Source organism: Piliocolobus tephrosceles, chromosome 15 (assembly GCF_002776525.5).
Source record: "Piliocolobus tephrosceles isolate RC106 chromosome 15, ASM277652v3, whole genome shotgun sequence".
NCBI classification, from domain to species: domain Eukaryota; kingdom Metazoa; phylum Chordata; class Mammalia; order Primates; family Cercopithecidae; genus Piliocolobus; species Piliocolobus tephrosceles.
The window spans coordinates 17,014,746-17,040,560 of NC_045448.1; the positions used below are offsets into that span (position 1 = coordinate 17,014,746).

Consider the following 25,815-nt stretch of genomic DNA (forward strand, 5'->3'; position numbering starts at 1 on the left):
TAGTTGTGTGGTTTTGAGTGAGTTTCTTAATCCTGAGTTCTACCTTGATTGCACTGTGGTCTGAGAGACTATTGGCTATGATTTCCATTCTTTTGCATTTGCTGAGGAGAATTTTGCTTCAATTACATGGTCAATTTTAGAATAAGTGCTATGTGGTGCTGAGAAGAATGTATATTCTGTTGATTTGGGATGGAGAGTTCTGTAGATGTCTTTTAGGTCTGCTTGGACACAAACAAATGGAAAAAACATTCCATGCTCACAGATAGGAAGAATCAATATCATAAAAATAACCATACTGCCCAAAGTAATTTACAGGTTCAAAACTGTCTCCATCAGGCTACCATTGACTTTGTTCACAGAATTAGAAAAAACTACTTTAAATTTCATATGGAACCAAAAAAGAGTCAGTATGGCCAAGACAATCCTAAGGAAAAGAACAAAGCTGGAGGCATCACGCTACCTGACTTCAAACTACACTATAAGGCTACAGTAACAAAAACAGCATGGTGCTGGTGCCAAAACAGCTATATAGACCAATAGAACAGGGCAGAGGCCTCAGAAATAACACCACACATCTACAACCATCTGATCTTTGGCAAACCTGACAAAAACAAGCAATGGGGAAAGGATTCCCTATTTAATAAGTGGTGTTGAGAAAACTGGCTAGCCATATGCAGAAAACTGAAACTGGACCCCTTCCTTACACCTTATACAAAAATTAATTCAAGATGGATTAATTAAACATAAGATCTGAAACCATAAAAACCTTAGAAGAAAACCTAGGCAATACCATTCAGGATATAGGCATGGGCAAAGACGTCATGACTAAACCACCAAAAGCAATGGCAACAAAAGCCATAATGGACAAATGGGATCTAATTAAACTAAAGAGCTTCTGCTGCACAGGAAAAGAAACTATCATCAGAGAGAACAGGCAACCTACAGAATGGGAGAAAATTTTTGCAATCTATTCATCTGACAAAGGGCTAATATCCAGAATCTACAAGGAACTTAAACAAATTTACAAAAGAAAAACAACCTCATCAAAAAGTGGGTGGAAGATATGAACAGACACTTCTCAAAAGAAGACACTTACGCAGCCAACAAACATATGAAAAGAAGCCCATCACAACTGGTCATTAGAGAAATGCAAATAAAAACCACAATGAGATACTGTCTCACGCCAGTTAGAATGGTAATCATTAAAAAGTCAGGAAACAGCAGATGCTGGAGAGGATGTGGAGAAATAGGAACGCTTCTATACTGTTGGTAGGAGTGTAACTTAGTTCAACCATTGTGGCAGACAGTGTTGTGATTCCTCAGGGATCTAGAACTAGAAATATCATTTCACCCAGCAATCCCATTACTGGGTATACACCCAAAGGATTATAAATCATTCTACTATAAAGACACATGCACATGTATGTTTATTGTGGCACTGTTCACAATAGCAAAGACTTGGAACCAACCCAAATGCCCATCAATGATAGACTGGATAAAGAAAATGTGGCACATATACACCATGGAATACTATGCAGTCATAAAAAAGGATTGGTTCATGTCCTTTGCAGGTACATGGATGAAGCTGAAAACCATCATTCTCAGCAAACTAACACAGGAACAGAAAACCAGACACTACATATTCTCACTCGTAAGTGTGAGTTGAACAATAAGAACACACGTGGACACCAGGAGGGGAACATCACACACCAGGGCCTGATGGATAGGCCCAGGGCTAGGGGAGGGATAGCATTAGGAGAAATACCTAATATAGATGATGGGTTGATGGGTGCAGCAAACCACCATGGCACATGTATACCTGTGTAACAAACCTGTATGTTCTGCACATGCATCCCAGAACTTAAAGTATAATAATGATACAAAAAAAAAAAAAAAAAAGTCAAGTTTCAGATGGAGAAAGACACAGTCAGCAGTTAACACAATGAGTTAACGATAAAGCTGATCTCAGGGTTTCAGAGTTTCATTTTCTCCTGAGCAGCATGTACATGATCAAGAAATCTATTGGTAGACAAGGAGACTCTCTTTCTGGCATAAATTAAGGGATTTTTTTATTCTCCCATCACAGACTATTGCCTAAAAAGTCCACATCAATTTCTGAGTGATAACAGAAAAGAAAAGATGATGGTCTTATATATTTCTGATTGCATACATTTTAGATTCTTAGAAAGTTTTTTTAGATATTAACCTTTAAAAACAGGCAGAGAAGTATAAACACCTTTGGAAGCTGAGGAGCAGGGGTAAGTAGTATCGGAGACATAAGAAGCTCAGTGCTAAGATCTGAATGTGTTCTCCAAAAGTCATATGTTAGAACTTAAGCCCCAATACGATAGTATTAAGAGGTGGAGGCTTAGAAGGTGATTAAGTCATGAGGGCAGAGCCTTCACGAAAGAGATTAGAGACCTTATAAAAGGACCAGAAGGAACTAGCCAGGCCCTCTGCCCTCTGCCTTCTACCATATGAGGACACAGAAACAAGGCGTCATCTAGGATGCAGAGATGTGGCCCTCAGCAGACATGGAATGTGCAGATACCTTGATCTTGGGTTTCCAGACTTAAGAATTTTGAGAAACAAATTTTCTGTTTTTTATGAAGTATTCAATCTTAAGTATTTTGTTGTAGCAGTGGGAACAAAGAAAGACACTTAGAAAAAGAAAAAAAAAAAAATTGGCAAACACTAGAAACAGGTTTTACCTATTCCACAATTGACAATGGGGAAGGTAGCTTTCCATGTGTATGTAAATCCCAGCTGGCTTCACAGTGACCCTCTATGTGAAGACGGAAAACAGAGCTATTTGTCTGTACTTAGTCCAGATGGATAGAAGTCTGTGGATAAACATCCAACCATTCCTAAAGAGAGGCAGAAAGATGTGTTGGCAGGAACTTAGTGTCTGGATCCTGGAGACAAGGACCCACAATTTGGCTTTACTACTTAACAGTTTCTCGATTTTGGCACGTGAGTGTGTATCATTTTAGTTTAATTTCCTAATAATAAATCTTCTGCAATCTTTGATCAGTAGAAAGTCAGTGACTACTTTCTAGGTAATTGATTTCTTTAGTAATAAACATAATAAATGCCATTGATTTTTCTGTTTACAACTGTAGCTTTATTCTATAAGATTTTATATGTAGTACTGTCATTATTAATTTCTGAACAGAATGCAATTGTGATTTTGATTTATTCTCTTGCCAAGTGTTATTTGGAAGAGTTGGTTTTGTTTGGGTATGGTTTATCAATCTTGGACACTGGAATTTTTGGTTAACTCTTGTTACTGTTTCTGGTTTTATTTCATTGTGACCAGAGGGTTTGGCTTATACAAATTACATTTTTTTCCTACTTAGGAGCTCTTGATTGTTAAAATTGTTCCTTATTCAATGAAGAGTAGGAGGAGCTATATTCTTCTGGATCTCTTGGAAACTCGTCCAGAATTAGTGAGTGAAAAGTAATGCTCATAATTCACCATTACAAATGGAAATACGCCACAAACATCCTAACCCTACCAACATTTGCTTGAGCCATTTGCTTTGGGTTGTAGATTAGAAGGCTGTTAAAATGGAAAAAGGAGTTCTACAGAATAAAATAACTAGACTTATTTTTTAAAAACTTGCCTGGCAGTAAAATTCCTTTAGCAATGAAAATGCTAGATGCTTTATAAATTTTGATTATTTAAAACTTTAAACATCTGTGTAGAACCATGCAAATAACATCACATGTTGATGTGACTGCACCATATTCACATTCTTTTGTTTATGAAACACTAAAATAATTTATGATTTTTTTCAGCATTGCTCTCTCTTTATCGTTTCTCTTTATTTTTTTAACCTCTCATCGATTTTTGTTTTTGTTTTGATAGATTTTGGGGGAACAGGTGGTGTTTGGCTACATGGATAATTTCTTTAGGGGCAATTTCTGGGATTTTGGTGTACCCATCACCCGAGCAGTGTACACTGTACCCAATGTGTAGTCTTTTATCCTTCACCCCCTTTCCACACTTCCCCCCAAAGTCCCAAAGTCTATTGTCTCATTCTTATACCTTTGCATCTTCATATCTTAGTTCCCACTTATAAGTGAGATCATATGATGTTTGGTTTTCCATTCCTAGTTTGCTTCACATAGAATAATGGTCTCCAAACCCATCCAGGTTGCTGTAAATGCTATTATTTCATTCCTTGTTATGACTGAGTAGTATTCCAAGAGTAGTATTCCATTTTCTTTTTCCAGTCATTGATTGATAGGCATTTGGGCTGGTTCCATATTTTTGCAATTGCAAATTGTGGTGCTATAAACATGTGAATACAAGTGTCTTTTTCATATAATGACTTCTTTTTCTCTGGGTAGATACCCAGGAGTGGGATTGCTGGATCAAACGGTAGATACACTTTTAGTTTTTTAAGGAATCTCCATACTGTTTTCCATAGTAGTTGTACTAGTTTACATTCACACCAGCAGTGTAAAAGTGTTCCCTTTTCACCACATCCACACCAACATCTATTATTTTTTGATTTTTTTATTATGGCCATTGTAGTAGGAGTAGGATGGTATCACACTGTGGTTTTGATTTGCATTTCCCTGATCATTAGTAATGTTGAGCATTTTTTCATATGTTTGTTGGCCATTTGTATACCTCCTTTTGTAAATTGTCTATTCATTTCCTGAGCCCACTTTTTGATGGGATTATTCATTTTTTTTCTCACTCATTTGTTTGAGTTCCTTGTAGACCCTGGGTATTAGTCTTTTGTTGGATGCATAGTCTGTGAAGATTTTCTCTGAGGATTGTCTGTTTATTCTGCTGATGATTACTTTTGCTGTGCAGAGCTTTTTAGTTTAATTAAGTCCCATCTATTTATCTTTCTTTTTGTTACATTTGCTTTTGGGTTCTTGGTCATGAAGTCTTTGCCTAAGCCAATGTCTAGAAGGGTTTTTCTGATGTTATCTTCTAGAATTTTTATGGTTTCAGGTCTAGGATTTAAGTCATTGATCCATCTTGAGTGTTTGTTTGTTTGTGTAAGGTGAGAGATGAGGTTCTAGTTTCATTCTTCTACATGCAGCTAGCCAATTATCCCAGCACCATTTGTTGAATAGGGTGTCCTTTTCCCCACTTTATGTTTTTGTTTGCTTTGTCAAAGATCAGTTGGCTATAAATATTTGACTTTATTTCTGAATTCTCTGTTCTGTTCTATTGATCTATATGCCTATTTTCATACCAATACCATGCTACTTTAGTGACTATAGCCTTATATAGTATATTTTGAAAATAAGTAATGTAATGCCTCTAGATTTGTTCTTTTTGCTAGACTTGCTTTGGCTATGCATGCTCTTTTTGGGTTCCATCTCAATTTTAGATTTTTTTTTTCTAGTTCTGTGAAGAATGATGATGGTAGTTTTATAATTTGTAGATTGCTTTTGGCAGTATGGTAATTTTCACAATATTGATTCTACCCATCCATGAGCATGGATGTATTTCCATCTGTTTGTGTCTATGATTCCTTTCAGAAGTGTTTTGCCATTTTCCTTGTAAAGATCTTTCACCATTTTGGTCAGTTATATTCCTGCATTTCTTTTTTTGCAGCTATTGTAAAAGGGGTTGAGTTCTTGATTTGATTTTCAGCTTGGATGCTGTTGGTGTATAGCCAATTACTGATTTGCATACATTGATTTTGTATCCTGAAACTTTACTGAATTTGTTTGTCAGATCTAGGAACTTTTTGGACGGGTCTTTAGGGTTTTCTGGGTATACAATCATATCATTGGCAAACAGCAACAGGTTTTACTTCCTCTTTACTAATTGTGATGCCCTTTATTTCCTTCTCTTGTCTGATTGCTTTGCCTAGGACTTCCAGTACTGTGTTGAATAGAAGTGGTGAAAGTGGGCATCCTTTTCTTGTTCCAATTCTCAGGGGGAATGTTTTCAACTTTTCCCTGTTCAGTATAATGTTGGCTGTGGGTCTGTCATAGGTGGCTTTAATTACCTTAAGGTATGTCCCTTCTATGCCAATTTTGTTTAGGGTTTTAATCATAAAGGGATGCTGGATTTTGTCAAATGGCTTTTCTGCTTCTATTGAGATGATCATGTGATTTTTTTGTTTTTAATCCTATTTATTTGATATATCACATTTATTGACTTGTATGTGTTAAGCCATGCCTGCATACCTGGTATGAAACCTATATGATGATGGTGGATTATCTTTTTGATGTGCTGTTAGATTCCGTTAGCTAGTATTTTGTTGAGGAATTTTGCATCTATGTTCGTCGGGATATTGGTCTGTAGTTTTCTTTTTTGTTGTTCTGGTCTTTCCTGGTTTTGATGTTAAGGTGATATGGCATCACAGAATGAGTTAGAGAGGATTCCCTCTTTCTCTGTCTCTTGGAATAGTTTCAATAGGATTGGTACCAGCTCTTCTTTGAATGTCTGATAGAATTCAGCTGTGAATCTTTCTTGTCCCGGACTTTTTTTGTTAGCAGGTTTTTATTACCATTTCATTCTTGCTGCTTGTTATTGGTCTGCTCAGAGTTTCTATTTCTTCCTGGTTTAATCTAGGAAGGTTGTATATTTCCAGGAATGTGTCCATCTCCTCTAAGTTTTCTAGTTTATGCATGTAAAGATCTTCATAGTAGCCTACAGTGATCTTTTGTATTTCTGTAGTATCTGTTGTAATATCTCTTGTTTCATTTCAAATTGAGCTTATTTGGATCTTCTCTCTTCTTTTCTTGGTTAATCTTGCTAATGTTCTATCAGTTTTGTTTATCTTTTCAAAGAACCAGCTTTTTGTTTCATTTATCTTTTGTATTCTTTTTTGGTTCAATTTCATTTAGTTCTGCTCTAATCTTTGTTACTTCTTTTCTTCTGCTTGGTTTGGGTTTGGTTTGTTCTTGTTTCTCTAGTTCCTTGAAGTGTAACCTAGATTGTCTATTTGTGCTCTTTCACACTTTTTGATATAGTCATTTAATGCTATAAACTTTCCTCTTAGCACTGCTTTGGCTGTATCCCCGAGATTTTGATAGGCTGTGTCACCATTATCGTCCAGTTTGAAGAACTTTTTAATTTCCACCTTGATTTCATTTTTGACCCAAAGATCATTCAGAAACAGGTTACTTATTATAATTTCCATGTATTTGAATAGTTTTGAGGGCTCCTTTTGGAGTTGGTTTCAATTTTATTCCACTGTGGTCTGAGAGGGTACTTGATATAATTTAAATTTTTCTTAAATTTATTGAGACTTGTTTTGTGGCTGTTACATGGTCTATCTTGTAGAATATCCCATGTGCTGATGAAAAGAATGTATATCTGCAGTTGTTGGGTAGAATGTTCTGTAAATATCTGTTAAGTCATTTGTTCTAGGTATAATTTAAGTTCGTTGGTTCTGGGTTGACTTTATGTCTTAATAACCTGTCTCGTGCTGTCAGTGGAGTATTGAAGTCCCCCACTATTACTGTGTTGCTGTCTCTCTCATTTCTTAGGTCTGTTAGTAATTGTTTTAGAAATGTGTGTGTTCCAGTGTTGGGTACATATATATATATTTAGGATTGTGATATTTTTCTGATGGACTAGACTTTATCATTATATAATGTCCCTTTTTGTCTTTTGAACTGTGGTTGCTTTAAAGTCTGTTTTGTCTGATAGAATAATAGCTAGTCCTGCTCACTTTTGGTGTCCTTTTGCATTGAATATCTTTTTTCACACCTTCACCTGAAGTTTATGTGAGTCCTTAAGTGTTACATGAGTTTCTTAAAGACAGAAGATACTTGCTTGGTGAATTCTTATCCATTCTGCCATTCTGTGTCTTTTAAATGAAACATTTAGGCCATTTCATCGTCTTATGGTTTTACAGGCCCTGTGAGATTTATGCTCTAAAAAGATTCTACTTTGACAAATTTTGAGGTTTTCTTTCAAGATTTAGAACTCCTTTTAGCAGTTCTTGTAGTGCTGGCTTGGTAGTGGCAAACTCTCTCAGCATTTATTTGTCTGGAAGAGATTGTATCTTTCTTCTTTCATTTATGAAGTTTAGTTTCTCTGGATACAAAATTTTTTGCTGATAATTGTTTTGTTTAGAAATACTAAAGATAGGACCCGATCCCTTCTAACTTCTCGGGTTTCTGCTGAGAAGTCCACTATTTATCTAATAGGTTGTCCTTTATAGGTTACCCAACACTTTTACCTCACCGCTCTTAAGATTCTTTCCTTCACCTTGACTTTGAATAATCTGATGACTGTGTGCCCAGGTGATTATCTTTTTGCAATGAATTTCCTGGGTGTTCTTTGAATTTCTTGTATTTGGATGTCTAGGTCTCTAGAAAGGCCAGGGAAATTTTCGTCAATTATTCCCTCAAATAAGTTTTCCAAACTTTTATATTTCTCTTCTTTCTCACAAACACCAGTAGTTCTTAGATTTGGTCATTTAGCATAATCCCAAACTTCTTGGAGACTTTCTTCATTTTTTTATTCTTTTTCTTTGTCTTTGTCAGATTGAAGTAATTTGAAAGCCTTGTCTTTGAGCTCTGAAGTTCTCCCTTCTACTTGTTCGATTATGTTGTTTAAACTTTTCAGTGCATTTTGCATTTCTCTAAGTGTGTCTTTCATTTCCAGGAGTTTTGGTTGTTTTCTATTTATGCTATCTACTTCTCTGGAGATTTTTTCATCCATATCCTATATCCTTTTTAAAATTTCTTTAAGTTGGTTTTAACCTTGTTCTGTTGCCTCCGTGAGTAGCTTACTAATCAACCTTCTGGATTCTTTTTCTAGCAGTTCAGATATTTATTTTTTGTTTGGATTCATTGCTGGTGAGCTAGTGTGATCTTCTGGGGGATGTTAAAGTAACCTGCTTTGTCATATTACCAGAATTATTTTTCTGGTTCCTTCTTATTTTGGTAGACCACGTTAGAGGAAATATCTGGGGCTCAGGCACTGTTGTTCAGATTCTTTTGTGCCATTGGGTTATCCCTTGATGTGGTTCTCCCCATTTCCCTATGGATGGAGCTTCCTGAGAGTTAGACTTCAGTGATTATTCTTTCTCTTCTGGGTCTAACCACCTAGCAAAACTACTGGACTTCAGACTGGTACTGGGGAATGTCTGCAAAGAGTGATATGATCTGTGTTCATGTCTCTCAGCTTTGGATACCAGCACCTGCTCTGATGGAGGCTGTAGGAGAGTGAAGTGGACTCTATGAGGGTCTTTGGTTGTAATTTTGTTTAGTGTGCTGGTTTTCTCAAATGCTGGTTGTGCTAGCAGTTGGTTTGCCTACAGCCAGGTGGTGGCACTTTCAAGAGAGCATCAGCTGATACAAGCTTGCCCTAAGGTCACCTGGATAAGTATTTGGGTTTCTCACACAATAGGCAGGACCACAGAGCTCCCAAGAGATTATGTCTTTTGTTTTCGGCTACCACAGTGGGTAGAGTAACACCATCAGGTAGGGGCAGGAGTAGGCATATCTGAGCTCAGACTCTTCTTGGGTGGGGCTTGCTGTGGTTGAGTGTTTTTGGCTGTATCGTGGAGTTTGCAGTGGCAAGCCACTTCTTTCAAAGGGTATATGAATTATTTTGGTTTTCCTGGTATGTTCTTGGAACAAAAGTTCAAGAAGTGGGTCTCCACACACTGTTCTGTCCATCCGACTAGGAGCTGCAAGTTAGTCCTATCTCCTATCCGCCATTTTTCTCTCTGTCTTTTTGATTAGATTTTCTTTTTCTCTTTCATAGTTTATTTGATGCTGAATACCCTGTCTTCCATCCTGCCTTTTTCAAATAACTTCTGAAGCAGCATCTCTCAAAACCCAGCAACTTCCTAACAGGCTTCTCTAGCCACATATTTATGTGGGCCACCTTTCATCTGAGCAGCTCAGGCTGTCTCAAAGACATAAACTCATAGCTCTTCTGGGACACATTCAGTAAGTCATAATTACACCCACTCTGAGTGGAGGACTGCTCAGAATGCCAAAGACGAACGGAAACTTACCCAAGAAACTGGACAAACTTGGTTTGACATTCAGAGTCTCTGACCTCAGTGGCCTAGGCTTCTGCGTTAGACATTACAATGTTCTTTACTATGGCTTTCAGTCATCTTTTCCTTTAAGTTTAGAATCATCAATTTTCAAGATAGCAGAAATCGTAACACTTATTCTTTGTTGTTTAAAAAAAAAGAAAGAAAGACAGATCTCCAGAAAAGTTAAGTGATGTAGCCAAGTAACAAGAGCTTGAAGTAGAGTAGGACTAAAATCCTAGTGTCTGACCCTGGTCCAGGGTTTCTCTGCTATTGCTGATGGGTGTGTAATTTGCTTCATGTGCCCATGCTCTTTTTTGTGTAATTTTTTAACCATCCTCCTCTTGTTTTCTCTCTTTTCTCTCATACTCTGTCAAACTGTTCTACATAGGAATATGTTTCTTTTATTTTGCATCTACAACACATAATACAATGTAAATTCAAGCTAATTATATGCAAAGGCCATCCTAAATTACCAAAAAGATGTGGTAGAATCTCTTTAAAGAAATTCAGTTTTGTTCTGCTTAGACCCATAGGTGATTCAAAGTAGGCTTTCAAAATGCCCCCTAAGAGAGAGTGATCGCTTTGGTATAAGGTCTTAGAGATAACCACATTTTAACCACAAACCATAAGTATGGCTAAAATGCTAGGTCTGCATTTCTAATAACATTATGACTCACATGCATAGTAATGATAATGTTACTGTTTCATTTTACAGTTAACAAAATGCCTTCCATACTTTATATCATTTGAATCTCAAGCTCCCATATCAAGAGAGGAAAAGGCATCATTAATCCTATTTTACATACATACAAACTAAATGTCCATAAAGTTAAATGATTTGTTAAAAACTAGACAACAAACAGCACAAAGAAATGATAAATATTTGAGGTGATGGATATCCCAATTAGCCTGATTTGACCATTACACATTGTATACATTTATCAAATTATTACATGCATCCCATAAAAATGTGCAACTATTATGAATCAATTTAGAAAAACAGACTACCAAGGAACGGGGCAGGACCAGGACCTGAGCCAGATCTGTTGCCTCTAAACCCTCATTTTTTGAGTTGGAAGTCGTGTTCCAACTCTAGCCCCTCTCACAGTCCACTGGCATACATTTCTCTGCAAACTGGATGCTCGTCGAGTACAAAGTAGGTCTTATTTACTCCTGTGTTCTAGAGAGCTCCACACAGAGACTGTGCTCAATTAATGTTCCTTGTACTGAATAAAATGGCACTGAATAATTGTATTAAATAGTACTAAAATATCCCTCTGGCCATCTTTTGGGTTAACACCACCTTGTTTTTACAAAATTTCTGAATTCACGGAGCTGAGGAATTAAGTTCTTCCTATAGGGCCAAAGTCCTCAAGGAAGAAGCCTCCTTGGCTCTGGGTCTACAGGGGCGCTTCTGGAGCCTGGCATGGCCCGAACTTCCTTTCTACCCAAGTCTTCTCATCCTCTAAGGCTTAACCAAGACCCACCTCCTTCAGGGAGACCTCTCCAATGTACTCTTCCTCTCTTCCTCCTCCTGAATTCTTTCTGATTCACATATCTCACTCTGAGTAGTGAACACTCACAACTTTAATTAAAACTTACTTTATTTTTCTCCTCAAATTCCATGGAAACCAATTTTTATTCTTCTGCCTCTTTCCAGCATAATCCAGAGCAACATTTCATGCTTAGTAGGTGCCCAATAAACACTGATTAATTCACATTAGCTTGCCCAGGATTAGGGTTCTGAATTCAACCTAGTCAGATGCTGAAGCGACTCTACTTTGAGCCTTAACCCAGAATCTCACACCTGCTTGGCACAACCCAGAGTATACCCTCTACTTTGCTAAATAGAGAACCAAACACAAAGGGCCAACATTCCATTTCTGAGCTGCTGCTCCTTTTGATCCTTGGGCTATATGTAATAGAGATTCTTATTTTCTGCTACCCTGCGCAGTTTCTAAACCTCAGCCAACTATAGCTTAGTTCTGCTCCCAGCATAGCAAGAGTCCCTATTTCCACTGCACCCATGCACTGAGTTCCCTGAAACCCAAACAGTCCCCGTGTGGCACACTCACGCAAATGGTTAGGGAAATGACAGGAACTCACAGTACTCCCAGGTTCTTTAAATGGTTCTACTGCAATGCAGCACTCAGCTTGCTCACTCTAGGAAATGATGGCTCAGCAATTGGTGGTGTGGAAGGAATGGCTGAGAGGCTGCAGAGAGCAGACAGAATAGCTGTAACAGAGTCATGCGGCTGACTGCCTTGTACTCTGAATGATGAGGCACTGACAATGCTTATCACAGAAAGAGTAGGAGGCAGTGCTTAACAAAAACAACAGGATACATGTTGCTAAAAAGTTTCTGAGCCATTTCTACAGCAGCTTTTGTCTGGTGGAACCTTGTTATTTTGTTTACTCCCTAGCCCCTGTTCTCCCTAGAAATGAAACCACACGTCCCTTCTGATATAGCTGAGCTATATATGAAGCTCCCAAGATAAAATGGACCCCAGGGAAACAGAGCTGGCACTTAGCTACAAGAGGCCACTTTATCAACTACCTCTAAAACCCCTCCCCTCCCACTTCCCCAGTGCCCATCCCAAGTGTTTTCCTACTTCATGTTATCTTAGTACCCTCCTCCTCCTCCAAAATATAACTTGTTTCCATGAGAGGGTGTTCATAATTGTCGGTTACAGTCCCAAATGGCCCACATTTTCCTGGCCCTGCCCCACACCCTGACGAAGATGATTATCTCAAGCCTCATCTCTCAGCACGGGATGGAGACCTGTCGCCCATGGGAAAGAGACCTTAGGCCTGTGTCAGCAAGCTAGAGTGCGTCCAGCACATGGGGCCTCCCTGCCCACTCTTTAGGTACTGTGACTGTGGTTCCATTTTCTTGTGACAGGGCAATGAAGGCTCATTCCCTGAGGACAACATAACTCCTAGGTATTTACCAGATTTTTCTAGAATGTAATGTTTTTCTCCTATAGTCATTTCTTGGTCATAAAAAAAAATTTCTAGTTGTACAAACATTTATTGGGCACATGTAATTACAGACCCAATTTCAGTACAGAGAGGTCAGAATGAGCGCTCATCATAATGCAGAACTAAAATGACAATTTGAGGTATGCAAAGCTTACAAGCAAGGGAGTGCCCCCAGACCACTTGGTGAAGTCTCAGAGCAGAACCTGAGTGCCAAGGAGCAAAACTCTGAGACCTCTAATTCCAGGCTTAAGTGGCTTATGGCAACCACATCCCTCATTTTTAATTTATACTTAAATAACCTGATACCGCTTTTAGATGAACTGGATACAAGCCTAAGAAGATGCCTGACTGAAAAACAGCCGAGTGAGGTCAGAAAAGAGCCAGGTTGTAGGCCTAAACTAAGGTGACATGGTTATTAGAACAATTGTAGGTTAACTGGGGCAGGGGGCATCTTCACTGCGGGCTCAATGCAGCCATCTCATGCTAGCTAAGAAGAAATTAACATTTGAGCTAGATCGCAGGGATGATAGGAGTTCACCAAGCAGAAGAGAGAGAGGTATCATGGAATGTTCTAGAAAAAGGACCAAGGATTGACAGTGCACATTGAGAGCTAGGCACAGTGAGGTGGCAACACAGAGGGCACAGGTATCTGCCTTGTCACACCTTGGAAATATATTGTTGGTTTGATTAGAAATTACTAAAACAGCCTGTACTTTTCTGTTATACCAAGTCTCATAGTGTGTAATTACATATTTGTAAGATTTGCTCCATTTGTCTCCCTTCACCTTCACACCATCCTAAACCTCCAGAAAGGCATAAATCCCAACTGTTTTGCTTACCATTATATTCTCAGCACCTGACATAGGACTTAGTGCTCAGTAAAGCTCACTAAATATTTGACAAGGAATAAATGAATGAATTAATTATAAATGAAGTGAGACCAGCTCTGTCAGATCACTCATTGCTACCTATTAAGAAGGAATAGTTATTTGTGATTGAGCTAAATTGGGTATCAATTCATATTAAAAGTCCATCAATTGCACACACAGCATCAAGTACATCATATTTGAAAATAACTATTTTATGGATTGGCTTCTCCCCACTTAGCCCCATTTTCCCCTTCTTTGGGGTGAGAGTCAAATGGAATATATATGCATTTTTTAATTTAGATAAAAGACAGCGTCTTTAAAGTGAGTAATAAATCTCACCAATGTGCACTGAAGGTAATAAAAAGCTGATTATTCAAGGGAATACAGTAAGGATGTTGAAGGTCAGTCACTACACTGAATATGTTTTTTCCCAAAATTTCAGTAAGTATATGAATTTAGAAATGCCAAGAGATTTAAATGGATATTCTCAGTGCATAACCTTAGGGTGCAAGAGAAAAATCTTTTCCCAGAGATGAATCTACATTAAAGTGGGTTGGCCTGGGGAAAGGTGAGTAAGTAAAACAAGGTGCACTTCCACTAGCCTCCCTGACTCTGCTGTGCCCTTTCATGCGTGAGTCAGGATCTACCCAGGGTACTTCTTAACTAGACCTAGGCACTGAAAGCCAAGAATGTTTTTAACTCAGCTTCCTCACCCTCCACACTCAGTCTGTGTAATGTGCTATAGAGGCTAGTTCTCACCAGAGATGTCAGCAGCATTCAGGGATATAACATAGCCTCCTTCTCAGAGACGTCCTCTGACTCCTGAAAGCCTTTCATATCTCTGTATCTCCTAGGGGTATAGGGAACAATGCCACAGGTGCGTTCTGGTCTTTACCTTTCTGGTTCTACTTGACAATAGTTTTTCCAATTTTTATAGTAGGTATATATATTTATGGGGTACATGAGACATTTGGACAGACATATGATGTGTAATAATCACGTCAGGGTAAATAGGGTATCCATCACCTCAAGCATTTATCCTTTGTGTTACAAACAATTCAATTATACTCTTTTAGTTATTTTAAGATGTGCAATTAAATTATTATTGACTGTAGTCACACTGTTATGCTATAAAATATGAGATATTATTCATTCTTTCTATACTTTGTACCCATTAACCATCCCTACTTTTCCCTCTCACCTCCCTGGCCCTCCCCACCACTACCCTTCCCAGCCTCTGGTAACCCTCTTTCTGCTCTCCATGTCCATGGGTTCAAGTGTTTTAATTTTTAGCTTCCACAAATAAGTGAGAACATGTGAAGTCTGTCTTTCCATGACTGGTTTATTTCACTTAACATAATGACCTCCAGTTCCATCCACGTTGTTGCAGATAGCAGGATCTTATTGTTTTTGATGGCTGAATAATCCTCCATAGTGCTATATGTAACACATTTTCTTTATCTATTCATCTGTTGATGAGCACAGGTTGCTTCCAAATCTTGGCTATTGTAAATAGTGCTGCAATAAAAATGGGAGTGCAGTTAGCTCTTTGATATCCTGACTTTCTTTCATTTGGGTATATATCTAGCAGTGGTATTGCTGAATCATATGGTAGCTCTATTTTTAGTTTTATGAGGAACCTCCAAACTGTTCTCCATAGTGGTTGTAGTAATTTACATTCCCACCAACAGGGTACAAGGTTTCTCTTTTCTCCACATCCTTGCCAGCATTTGTTATTGCCTGTCCTTTGGATAAAAGCCATTTTAACTGGGGTGAGATGGTATCGCTTTGTAGTTTTGATTTGAATTTCTCTGATGATGAATGATGTTGAAACCTTTTCATATGTCTGTTTGCCATTTGTGTGTCCTATTTTTGAGAAATATCTATTCAAATCTTTTCCTGTTTTTTAAATCAGATTATTATTTTCCTATAGAATTGTTTGAGTTCCTTTTATAGTCTGGTTATTAGTCCCTTGTCAGAAGGGTACTTTGTAAATATTTTTTCCCATTCTGTGGGTTGTCTCTTCACTTTGTTGATTATATCCTTTGCTGTGCAGAAGCTTTTTAACTTGCTATAATCCCATTTGTCCATTTTTGCTTTGGTTGCCTGTGCTTGTGGGATATTTCTCAAGGAACATTTCCCCTGTCCAATGTCCTGGAGAGCTTTCCCACTATTTTCTTGCCATAGTTTCATAATTTGACGTCTTAAATTTCAGTCTTTAATCCATTTTGGTTTGATTTTTGTAGACAGTGAGAGACAGGTGTCTAGTTTTATTCTTCTGTATATGGATATCCAGTTTTCCCATCACCATTTATTAAAGAGACTGTCCTTTCCACACTGTTTATTCTTGGCAACTTTGTTGAAAATAAACTCACTGTACATGCATGGATTTGTTTCTGGGCTCTCCATTATGTTCCATTGGTCTATGTGTCTGTTTTTATGCCAGTACCACGTTGTTTTGGTTACCATAGCTCAGTAGTGTAATTTGAAGTTAGGTAATGCGATTCCTCCCGTTTTGTACATTTTGCTCAGGATAACTTTGACTATTCTGGGTCTTTTGTGATTCCATATAAATTTGGAATTTTTTTTCTACTTCTGGAAAGAATGCCATTGGTTCTACCTGACAAGCTTAATAGCTCCTCTTAGCAGTGGCAACCATGCTAACCAATGGCTAGAGAAATCCGCTATCGAAATTCTCCCATTGTACAGACAACGAAATTGAGACAGTCCTGGAGAGGTTAACTGACACACTATGGTACCAAAGGGAAAGGAGAACTGGGATCCCTGCCCTTAAACTCATATTCTTTTTTTCTCCTCCTACATATTATCTCCCCGCAGTGGTATCCCCTTCTCAATATTTGCTACTTCGACCCTTTCTTGCAGTTTCCACTGTCATCACCTTGCTTTGGGGTTTACATTCTTTCTTGTGTTCTCAGTACTTTGCCTTTATCATCCCTCCCACTCCCACCAGCAGGCTCTTCTTCTTGCCTATATAAATGCTATCATCACAAAAAAAAAAAAAAAAAAAAAAAAAAAAAAACAGCTCAAATCATTCCCCTGGGAAAATCCTTTCAACACGCTGTGGCTTAGCTTGTCCTTCCTATCTCTAACCCTTAAAGTCTGGATCCTTCTTTGTCACTTTGCATGTTCTTTCTTCACTGCTGATACTGTTATCTTGTCAAGGGAAATGCCTCTTTCCCACTCTTGATAAATCCTTCTGTAACAAGGAGCTTAATTATTGATATTTCTCTATGCCTTGTTTGCTTCATCTCAGGGCCAAGTAGGAAAGAATAAATTTATGATTTTAGACTCAGCTCCTCTCTTTTCTTCTTGGAAACAAGCTCTTCCACAAACAGTGGTTCCTCTCTGTTCCATGGGGACAGAGGCACCACATGGCTAAGAATGTAAGTCTAATTCTGGATTTCAGTGTCAAGCGACTCACTGAGAACTGTACTAAGCTGTGCGTACTTCAATTTGGCTTTTATCTACTAAAAATAAAGGTAATATATTGCCCTATATGCATTCTATTTATTTGGCATATTTCTCAACTGGTCCAGAACTCAGGAGGACGGGGAGTCCCTCTTGATGCTACGGCATTCTGTATGGATATTTAAGTCTTGCTCTATCATTTAATTCACTGCTTTGTGTGCTTTGTCTCTTCAGCTTTTGTGTGAACTCCTCAGGTGTGGAAATGATCTGATATAATTGTTCATATCCCCAGAGCACTCAGTTCAAAACTTTGCACATAGCAGGTGCTCAATCCATTTCTATTCAATGAAATATTTGTTGAAAAACTCTGATACCTCCCAGCAATCAAGTAATTTTCCTTAAAGTGTTTTCACCGTAATTCTACCACCTATAAAGATCTGTAACCAAGGAAACATCTTTCCCATTCTAACTAAAACAGATCCTTTCAGTTCTTAAAATCTTCTTCCCTAAGTACTTAACCTCCTGCTTCATCACTTTTCAGATTTTCTTCTTGCCTACTGGAAATAAAAATAAAATATAAAATAAAAACACTAGTAAGGTTTTACAGAAGGAGCAGAGGAGGCATGATGGTTCTGGTCATTTCTCATCCCCCTTGTCATTCATAATCCCTAAGAAGACATACTGCCATTTAGACACAGTGTTACCTAAGGCTGGGAGAGCTGAGAATTGATATTTTTCTACAACAGACCCAATATCAATATCATAGGGCTGAGTGAGCTTCAGACAACCCTGTGGCTTCCCAGTTACAGCATTTCCTATGCTTTTGTCTTGTGCTGCTCTGACCAATCTCCCTGAGATCAAACCCTCTGTGCCCCATCATCCAGAGCCATGCATCTGCAGTGCCTGGCCCTGAATGTTATTTATTACCAGCTGAGTGCAATTGTTCTCTACACTGCTTCTTCTGAGAATATACCCCCACTTCCCTATCACCACAATCATCTTAGTGACATATTACCAAACTTCACTTAAATTTGCCAAGCCTTGAGGGTCCATGTGTAGGACCTCTATACAGGCTCTACTAGGACCTTCCTTTATAAACCGTTTAATTTCCCCAGCTCCCAATTGATCTGAGGTGCTCCCTCCCATTCATCCTCTTTTCTAACCTTAACCAACCTTATGACCTGAGTCTGCCAAAGCTAGTGCAGAATCTACCTGGATAAATTCAAAGAGAAATTGAGAAACAGAACCTTTAAGATGCTCCAGTCTGACCTAATTCCTCCCTCTTTATTTTATAGATGAAAATGCCAAGGCACATGGAAGTTAAGTAAGTTACAAAAGTGAGCTAAAAGCAAACCTGGAACTAAACCTTAAGCCACCTGACAACCAATTTTATACTCCCATGTTTTTAAACAAATCGAAAATGCAGCAACTGATACTGACTTACTGTTGTGGTACAAAAAAAGAACTCCCAAAAATGATACAGATTACTCACAAACCAATGCCTCAAATCCAAGTTATTTGCAAACTGGAGATTGATTCTCAGTGGTTCTTATGAGATGGATATTAAGCTATAACAAGTAAGAAGTCTGGATGTGCTTCTATCCTAAGAGACCAATAATTCAATCTTTTAATCGTAGACAGTTGCAGTAAAAGAAACCCTAGAAGCCTCCAAGGTCTTATATTCCATTAGGAATATAAATAGCAGTTACAAAACTTAAAGCAAAAGGATTTCACCATAATACTAAAGGAAAAAATATGCAACAAAATATCATCAAGTCAATTTAATAAAAGTTATAACTGAAAGAAGTTCAAATCTCTGAACTTCAATGAAAATGTAATGGGTTCATGAAAACAAGATAAATTCTGTCTCCACTATAATTAAATCACTTGAATTGATGCAAAGAAAAGTCTGTCACCCTTCAAATGCAAATTTCTTAAAGTATAAGATTTAAACATTTACCAACATGATGTAAACAAAAAGTACCCCCAGTTGAAAAATGTACTTATATTAAAAATGCTCCATTTTTTTGCGGTCAGTTTCTCACCATAAACCACAAATTGTGCAAATTAGTTTTAATCAATTCAGCTGCTTTCATCAGCAAAAGACACTTGAAATGTCCATGTATTTATTAAAATTTATCTCATAAATTTCACACTGATAGGCAATGTTTCAATTACCAATTGTAACTACCTTCTTTATATTCAAGAGAGATAGACATAGAAAGACATATATTACCCATGAATTTTTGCTCTCAGATTCAAATACATTCATCTAATTTGTGAAAATAATTGTAATGTTCTCCATCTAAGCTCCTTGTCTGCCTGAAATGGTAGATAATGGCGGCCCTGTTGAGCAGTACCTGGGATTGGTGCTTTGTCAGCACTGAGGAAATGGCTTGGCTGAATCACTTGGAGAGTATGCAGCAATTTGTCATATCAGTGCTAGTCATGCAAAGGGTTCTCTGCATGCTAACAAAGGCACTTAGCACACAAGTAACCTCAACTTTAAACCAATGAGCTATAGTTTCCTACTTGATCCATTCACTGAAGAAGGTGAAGGTAGCCCAGGACCTGATAGAAATTACATTTTTAATATAGAATCTTCTAAATTTTCTACATTTAACTTTGGGTGTAAGATTTTAACCTTGTCAGTTATTGCTTCTTCATTAACTATAGATAGAATGCTAATAGTGTCTGGCTCTGTTTTGAGTACTTTACTTTGCATTCATATAATTAATCCTCATTTAATCCTCAGATGAGAAAACTGAGTCACAGAGAAGCTGAGCAATTTGCCCAAGACAAGTGGCAGAATTCAAGTTCCAACTGAGGCAGTCTGTCTTCAGGCCCTTTGCCCTCAGCCTGCAATGCAACATAGGCTAATCTATAAGGAAAAACACAAAAAAACTGCTCAAGGAAAATGACACTTCAGAACAACCTCCTCAGAGTCTCAGGACCCTCATAAATGTTTTCCCAACAAAATGTGCTCTCTGTTACTCAGTCTTCATATCTGTAGAACAGGGAGAAACACTATTCTGCTTTCATTTCTAGGAAGCTGTAAGATTCAAAGAACATAAAAGAACATAATGCATTTCTCTTTGGCAAGTGTAAAACCCTGAGAAGAATAGTGATATTGCCGATTACAGCTGCCTGCCAAACTGATTTTCTTACAGGGGTTATTGCTACCTAGTTTGCAGTTATTGATAGATAACATGCATGTTTATCCACTCCCAGAAACAAAGAACACTAAGAATAGTGTGGTTTAACTTGGTGGACACAAAAGCATACCTTTACTGTTGTAAGAATGCCAACTGTCGGTTGTCAACTCCCCAATTCTGTGTCACAATTTAATTCCCAAGAACGACTCAAAATCCTGTAAGACATCATGCTGATTTATTCCATTAAACACATTATGTTGATAAGACATAGAGCAGCAAGCTGCTTAAAGAAAACAAAAAAAAAAAGAAAGAAAACCTTGTAATGTTTGCTGTACTCTGCAAGAGGAAGGCAAGGTATTCTACTTTGACCAGTTTACCAACTGATTCCAAAAGTCGACAGCTGTCAAAGAGGCCCAGGCCAACAGAAGATATAAAACCTAATCTTGCATTCAGTGCAGAAAGCTCTAACATATGCCCTTATGACCCACTATATCCACTGGAGCCAAAGTCCCTTCAGTTTGAGAGCGTAATCATACACCCTTTAACAAATCAGCAATATTCTTTTGAGAACTGATTCCGAATGTGCTAGTAAGTTTGGAGGAAGACTGAACTCACGACCATGAGAACATTAGCCTTCTTCACCTGTGAATCTGCAAACATTTCAACAGGACATTGGATTGTCACAGAGTGTGAAATTGACACTAAGATTGAGGGGACCACCCTTGCTCACACCTAAGTCACACAGAAAATAAGACCTCTATTAAGTGATTTGTTCACTAGATTCCTGCTCATTTTCTAGGCTTGTGTTTTATATTTTTGCCAATTTGTTGCTTAGATAAAACAGCATGAAACTCACTGTTCAGCATTCTGTTGGAATTACAGGGTAACTTCCACTACGTGATACTATAGCTCTCTTTCTCTAGAACTTGAGCTTTCTGTCCTGCAATTGTTTTGTTTTTCTGTTTTTTGCAGCTGCATTGTCTCTTTAAAATCAGCAATGAGTGCTCACTGGAAATGAAAACAATGTTACTAAATACTCTGGTAAATTTTAAAAAGCATACTTTCTTTCTGGAATTAAACTATAAACCAAAACCCCATTTCATATTATTATTATTATTATTCCTATGAAGCCTTGTTAAATATAATGCTTTCAAAGCAGGAGCTGGCCGGGCACGGTGGCTCAAGCCTGTAATCCCAGCACTTTGGGAGGCCGAGACAGGCGGATCACGAGGTCAGGAGATCGAGACCATCCTGGCTAACACGGTGAAACCCCGTCTCTACTAAAAATGCAAAAAATTAGCCGGGCGAGGTGGCGGCGCCTGTAGTCCCAGCTACTCGGGAGGCTGAGGCAGGAGAATGGCATAAACCCGGGAGGTGGAGCTTGCAGTGAGCCGAGATCCAGCCACCGCACTCCAGCCTGGGCGACAGAGCGAGACTCCGTCTCAAAAAAAAAAAAAAGAAAAAAGAAAAAAAAAGCAGGAGCTAATATTAATTACTACTTAGTGGCTTCAAGTTCAGTTTCACTGCAAAGAACACTTTCTAGAAATTATATCCCTAGCAAGGGAAAATGTTTGAACCGATTGCTATTTGTAGCTAAATAATATAGTGAAACTAAAATTGTTAAGTAACCAACAGGCATCTTAATAATCCGGGTTTTTTAGCTCAAGTGGCCGAGGCAAGATGGGTCGAAGTCAGAGTGGTGTTCATGGTCCTGGAAGTGGCAAGAAGGATGACAAGGACAAGAAAAAGAAATATGAACCTTTGTACCAACTAGAGTGAGGAAAAAGAAGAAGAAAACAAAGGGACCAGATGTAGCCAGCAAACTGCCACTGGTGACACCTCACACTCAGTGCTGGTTACAATTACTGACCTTAGAGAGAATTAAAGACTATCTTTTCATGGAGGAAGAATTCATCAGAAATCAGAAACGAATGAAACCATTAGAAGAAAAACAAGAGGAGGAAAGATCAGAAGTGGATGATCTGAGGGGCACCCTGATGTCAGTAGGAACCTTGGAAGAGATCCTTGATGGCAATCATGTCTTCATGTCTACATCTGTGGGCTCAGAATACTATATCGGCATTCTTTCATTTGTAGACGAGGATCTGCTGGAAACTGGCTGCGCGGTCCTGCTCAACCACAGGGTGCATGTTGTGATAGGGGTGCTAATGGATGACACGGATCCCCTGGTCACAGTGATGAAGATGGAAAAGGCCCCTCAGGAGACCTATGCCAATACTGGGGAGTTGGACAACCAAATTCAGGAAATTAAGGAAGCTGTGGAGTTTCCTCTCACTCATCCTGAATATTATGAAGAGATGGGTATGAAGCCTCCTAAAGGGGTCATTCTCTATGGTCCACCTGGCACAGGCAACACCTTGCTATCCAAAGCAGTAGCAAACCAAACCTCAGCCACTTTTTTGAGAATGTTGGCTCTGAACTTATTCAGAAGTTCCTAGGTGATGGGCCCAAACTCGTATGGTAATTGTTTTGAGTTGCTGAAGAACATGAACCATCCATCGTGTTTATTGATAAAAGTGGCGCCATTGGGACAAAAAGGTATGACTCAAATTCTGGTGGTGAGAGAGAAATTCAGTGAACAATGCTGAAACTGTTGAACCAGTTGGAGGGATCTGATTCTAGGGGAGATGTGAAAGTTATCATGGCCACAAACCGAATAGAAACTTTGGATCCAGCACTTATCAGACCAGGCTGCATTGACAGGAAAATCAAGTTCCCCCTGCCTGATGAAAGGACTAAGAAGTGCACCTTTCAGAATCACACAAGCAGGATGACACTGTCCGATGACGTAACCCTGGACGACTTGATCATGGTTAAAGATGACCTCTCTGGTGCTGACATCAAGGTAATCTGTATAGAAGCTGGTCTGACGGCCTCAAGAGAATGTAGAATGAAAGTAACAAATGAATACTTCAAAAAATATAAAGAAAGTGTTCTTTATAAGAAACAGGAGGGCACCCCTGAGGGACTCTATCTCTAGTGAACCATAGCTGCCATCAGGAAAATGGTTGGGAGATTTCTCCACCCCTAAAAAGGATGAGGTTGGGGGAGTTGCCCAGAGGAATCCTTGTTCCCATTGATTTTTATTAGCAAAACATCCCATGTCTTTTGGAGTACGATGTGTAAGTGCCCATTGGGTGGCCTTTGTCAGTCACTGTGCAGCAGTCTGCTTCCCAATAGAATGTGCTCTTTCACAATAATAATAATAATAATAGTAATAATAATTATCTGGGTTTCTGTCCAGTTGTTTGTTTATTTGATTTTTAATCTTAGGATGCTTTACGTATTCACTGCCTAACATCAAAGGGAAAAATATGAACAATTTAATTCCTGGTGATGTTATTATTGACATTACCAATAGCATATAGAATAATTATAAAAAATTCAAGATGTATAAGCCTAGGTGTGAATCCTGATAACTTTCCCTCTGTATGATGCTGAGAAAGTTACTTAACCTCTCTGAGTTTCAGGGATGACTTATGTTTTAATGAGATAGTGCATTTTAAACACTCTCCACAGCACCAGATACCAGCTGCGCTTTCAACAAATAATGCCTGCTGTTATTGTCATCCTCTGTGGTCACTCTGCTGGCAAAGCTGTCTTGAGAGATAGCCTAAAATAGATCATCTTAAACTGGAAATAAGAAAAAGGGCTTAATGTAATGGGAAAAACTAAAACACTATGATGGTGACTAGCATACATTTGCCCCCTGCTTATTTCCCTAGGTAAATCTAAAAAGTTATTTTGTAGTTGGTGGTCAATTCTACATAATAAAAATATGGAACTTTACTAGGGAGGCTTAGAGCATTCCATGAAGGAGAAGGTCTGAGCCACTGAAGCCCAGCTGCCCAAATTACAAGCAAGCCAGCTGGTAATTGTGGAATAACACACAATTATTCCACAGCAGGGAATTTTGTGGAATAACACACACTGTGGAAATCTAATATGCATGTAAGACTGCAGTCTAGAGGAGAGTTACCAGCCTTTTCTATGCTCTTTCTAATCACCTGGCTTGATAGAGAAAACCTTTGCAGATTTTATAAAAGTGGATTCTATAAAAAGGTTCAGAGAATGAATGTTCTACCATGGCTGTGTAATGACTTTTTGTCTGGAGACAATGGTTGAAGAACCCAGTCTACACTAGAATCAAGTCTATTTTCAGGGATAAAACATGGTGAGCTCCAAAAACCTCCAAGTCCTTTTCTGGGGAACAAAAGACAGAGTTGGAGATATTCTTCACTGGCTCAGGTACAGACAGACATGCACACTTTCTGCTATTTGCGAAAGCAATGCTATGTGCATCATCCTATGTCTGTGGTGACCCGTGTGAGCAGTATTTTTCTTCTTCCAAGCAAAATAATAAGAGTAACATTTACTGAGCACTTATGATACGCCAGGCACAAAACCCTTTAATGAAACTGGATAGAATTTTATTCTGAGTGAGCTTAGTCATAATACAATGAACTCTCCAACAGCCTCTGCAGTAATTCTGTTTTTTCCTGTCAGATGTCAGTACATGTGAATGCTATCCAGGTTCTCATAGGGCTAGAAGCAGACAGAAAGGATTCTGCAGCTCTACCATCACAGCAGTCTTCAGTTTTTAAAACAAATTTCAGATTATTCTTTTTGTAACTAAGAGTTCTCTGATACTACACCAGCAGACATCTTTCTATTCCACTGCAGTCATTACATTGATTTTCTACCCTTTGGTGTGCTGCAGTATTTGTGTCAGCAAGTTCTATGCATTTGAAAGCTCATGAAGTGATTGTCATTTTATGCAGTGGACTTGCTCCTCCTTGCAATACTGACAGCTGACTTGAGTCCTGGCTGTAATTAATAACATCTTGGTGGTGGTTTTACATAGTGCATTTCATCTCCAGATTATAAAACACTCTGCAAAAAATTTATTACAGTCTCTCCCCATAGGATAAAAATATTTTAAAAGTAAGAGAGGTTAAGTTACATGCCCAATAAATAGTAATGAAAGAAACAAAAATGAAATTAGGTCTTTCTGGGCTTAAGCCATTGCTTCTATTCATGAAGTCACAATGCCTTCCCAAGAAGGAAGAGGCATGAAAGCAATGTGTGTGGAAGCTCATAGTACAGAACACAGGTGGGAAGAACTGTAGCACTCTACTTTTCTGTGGTCTCTCAAGGTCTATTTGTGGCTGTGAACCAGATATGTTATTCAAGTGAGACTACTATTATTCTAATTATTGATGAAGGATTTCAACAAAGGATTAGAGAGTTGTTACTACTTCCAGGTTTTGTGGTTTTCTTATAAAACAAGCAGTTTGGTCATTCTTGTTTCAAAATCAACAGTAATTAGGGAGATAAACTTATTTTGTGTGTTTGAACTGGGTAGAA

At 38.4% G+C, this 25,815-nt stretch overlaps 1 pseudogene; it reads left to right on the plus strand.

Moving 5' to 3' along the window:
- The first annotated feature begins 22,107 nt into the window (after window positions 1–22,107).
- LOC111531320 lies at window positions 22,108–23,428 on the plus strand (annotated as a pseudogene).
- Window positions 23,429–25,815: the final 2,387 nt, after the last annotated feature.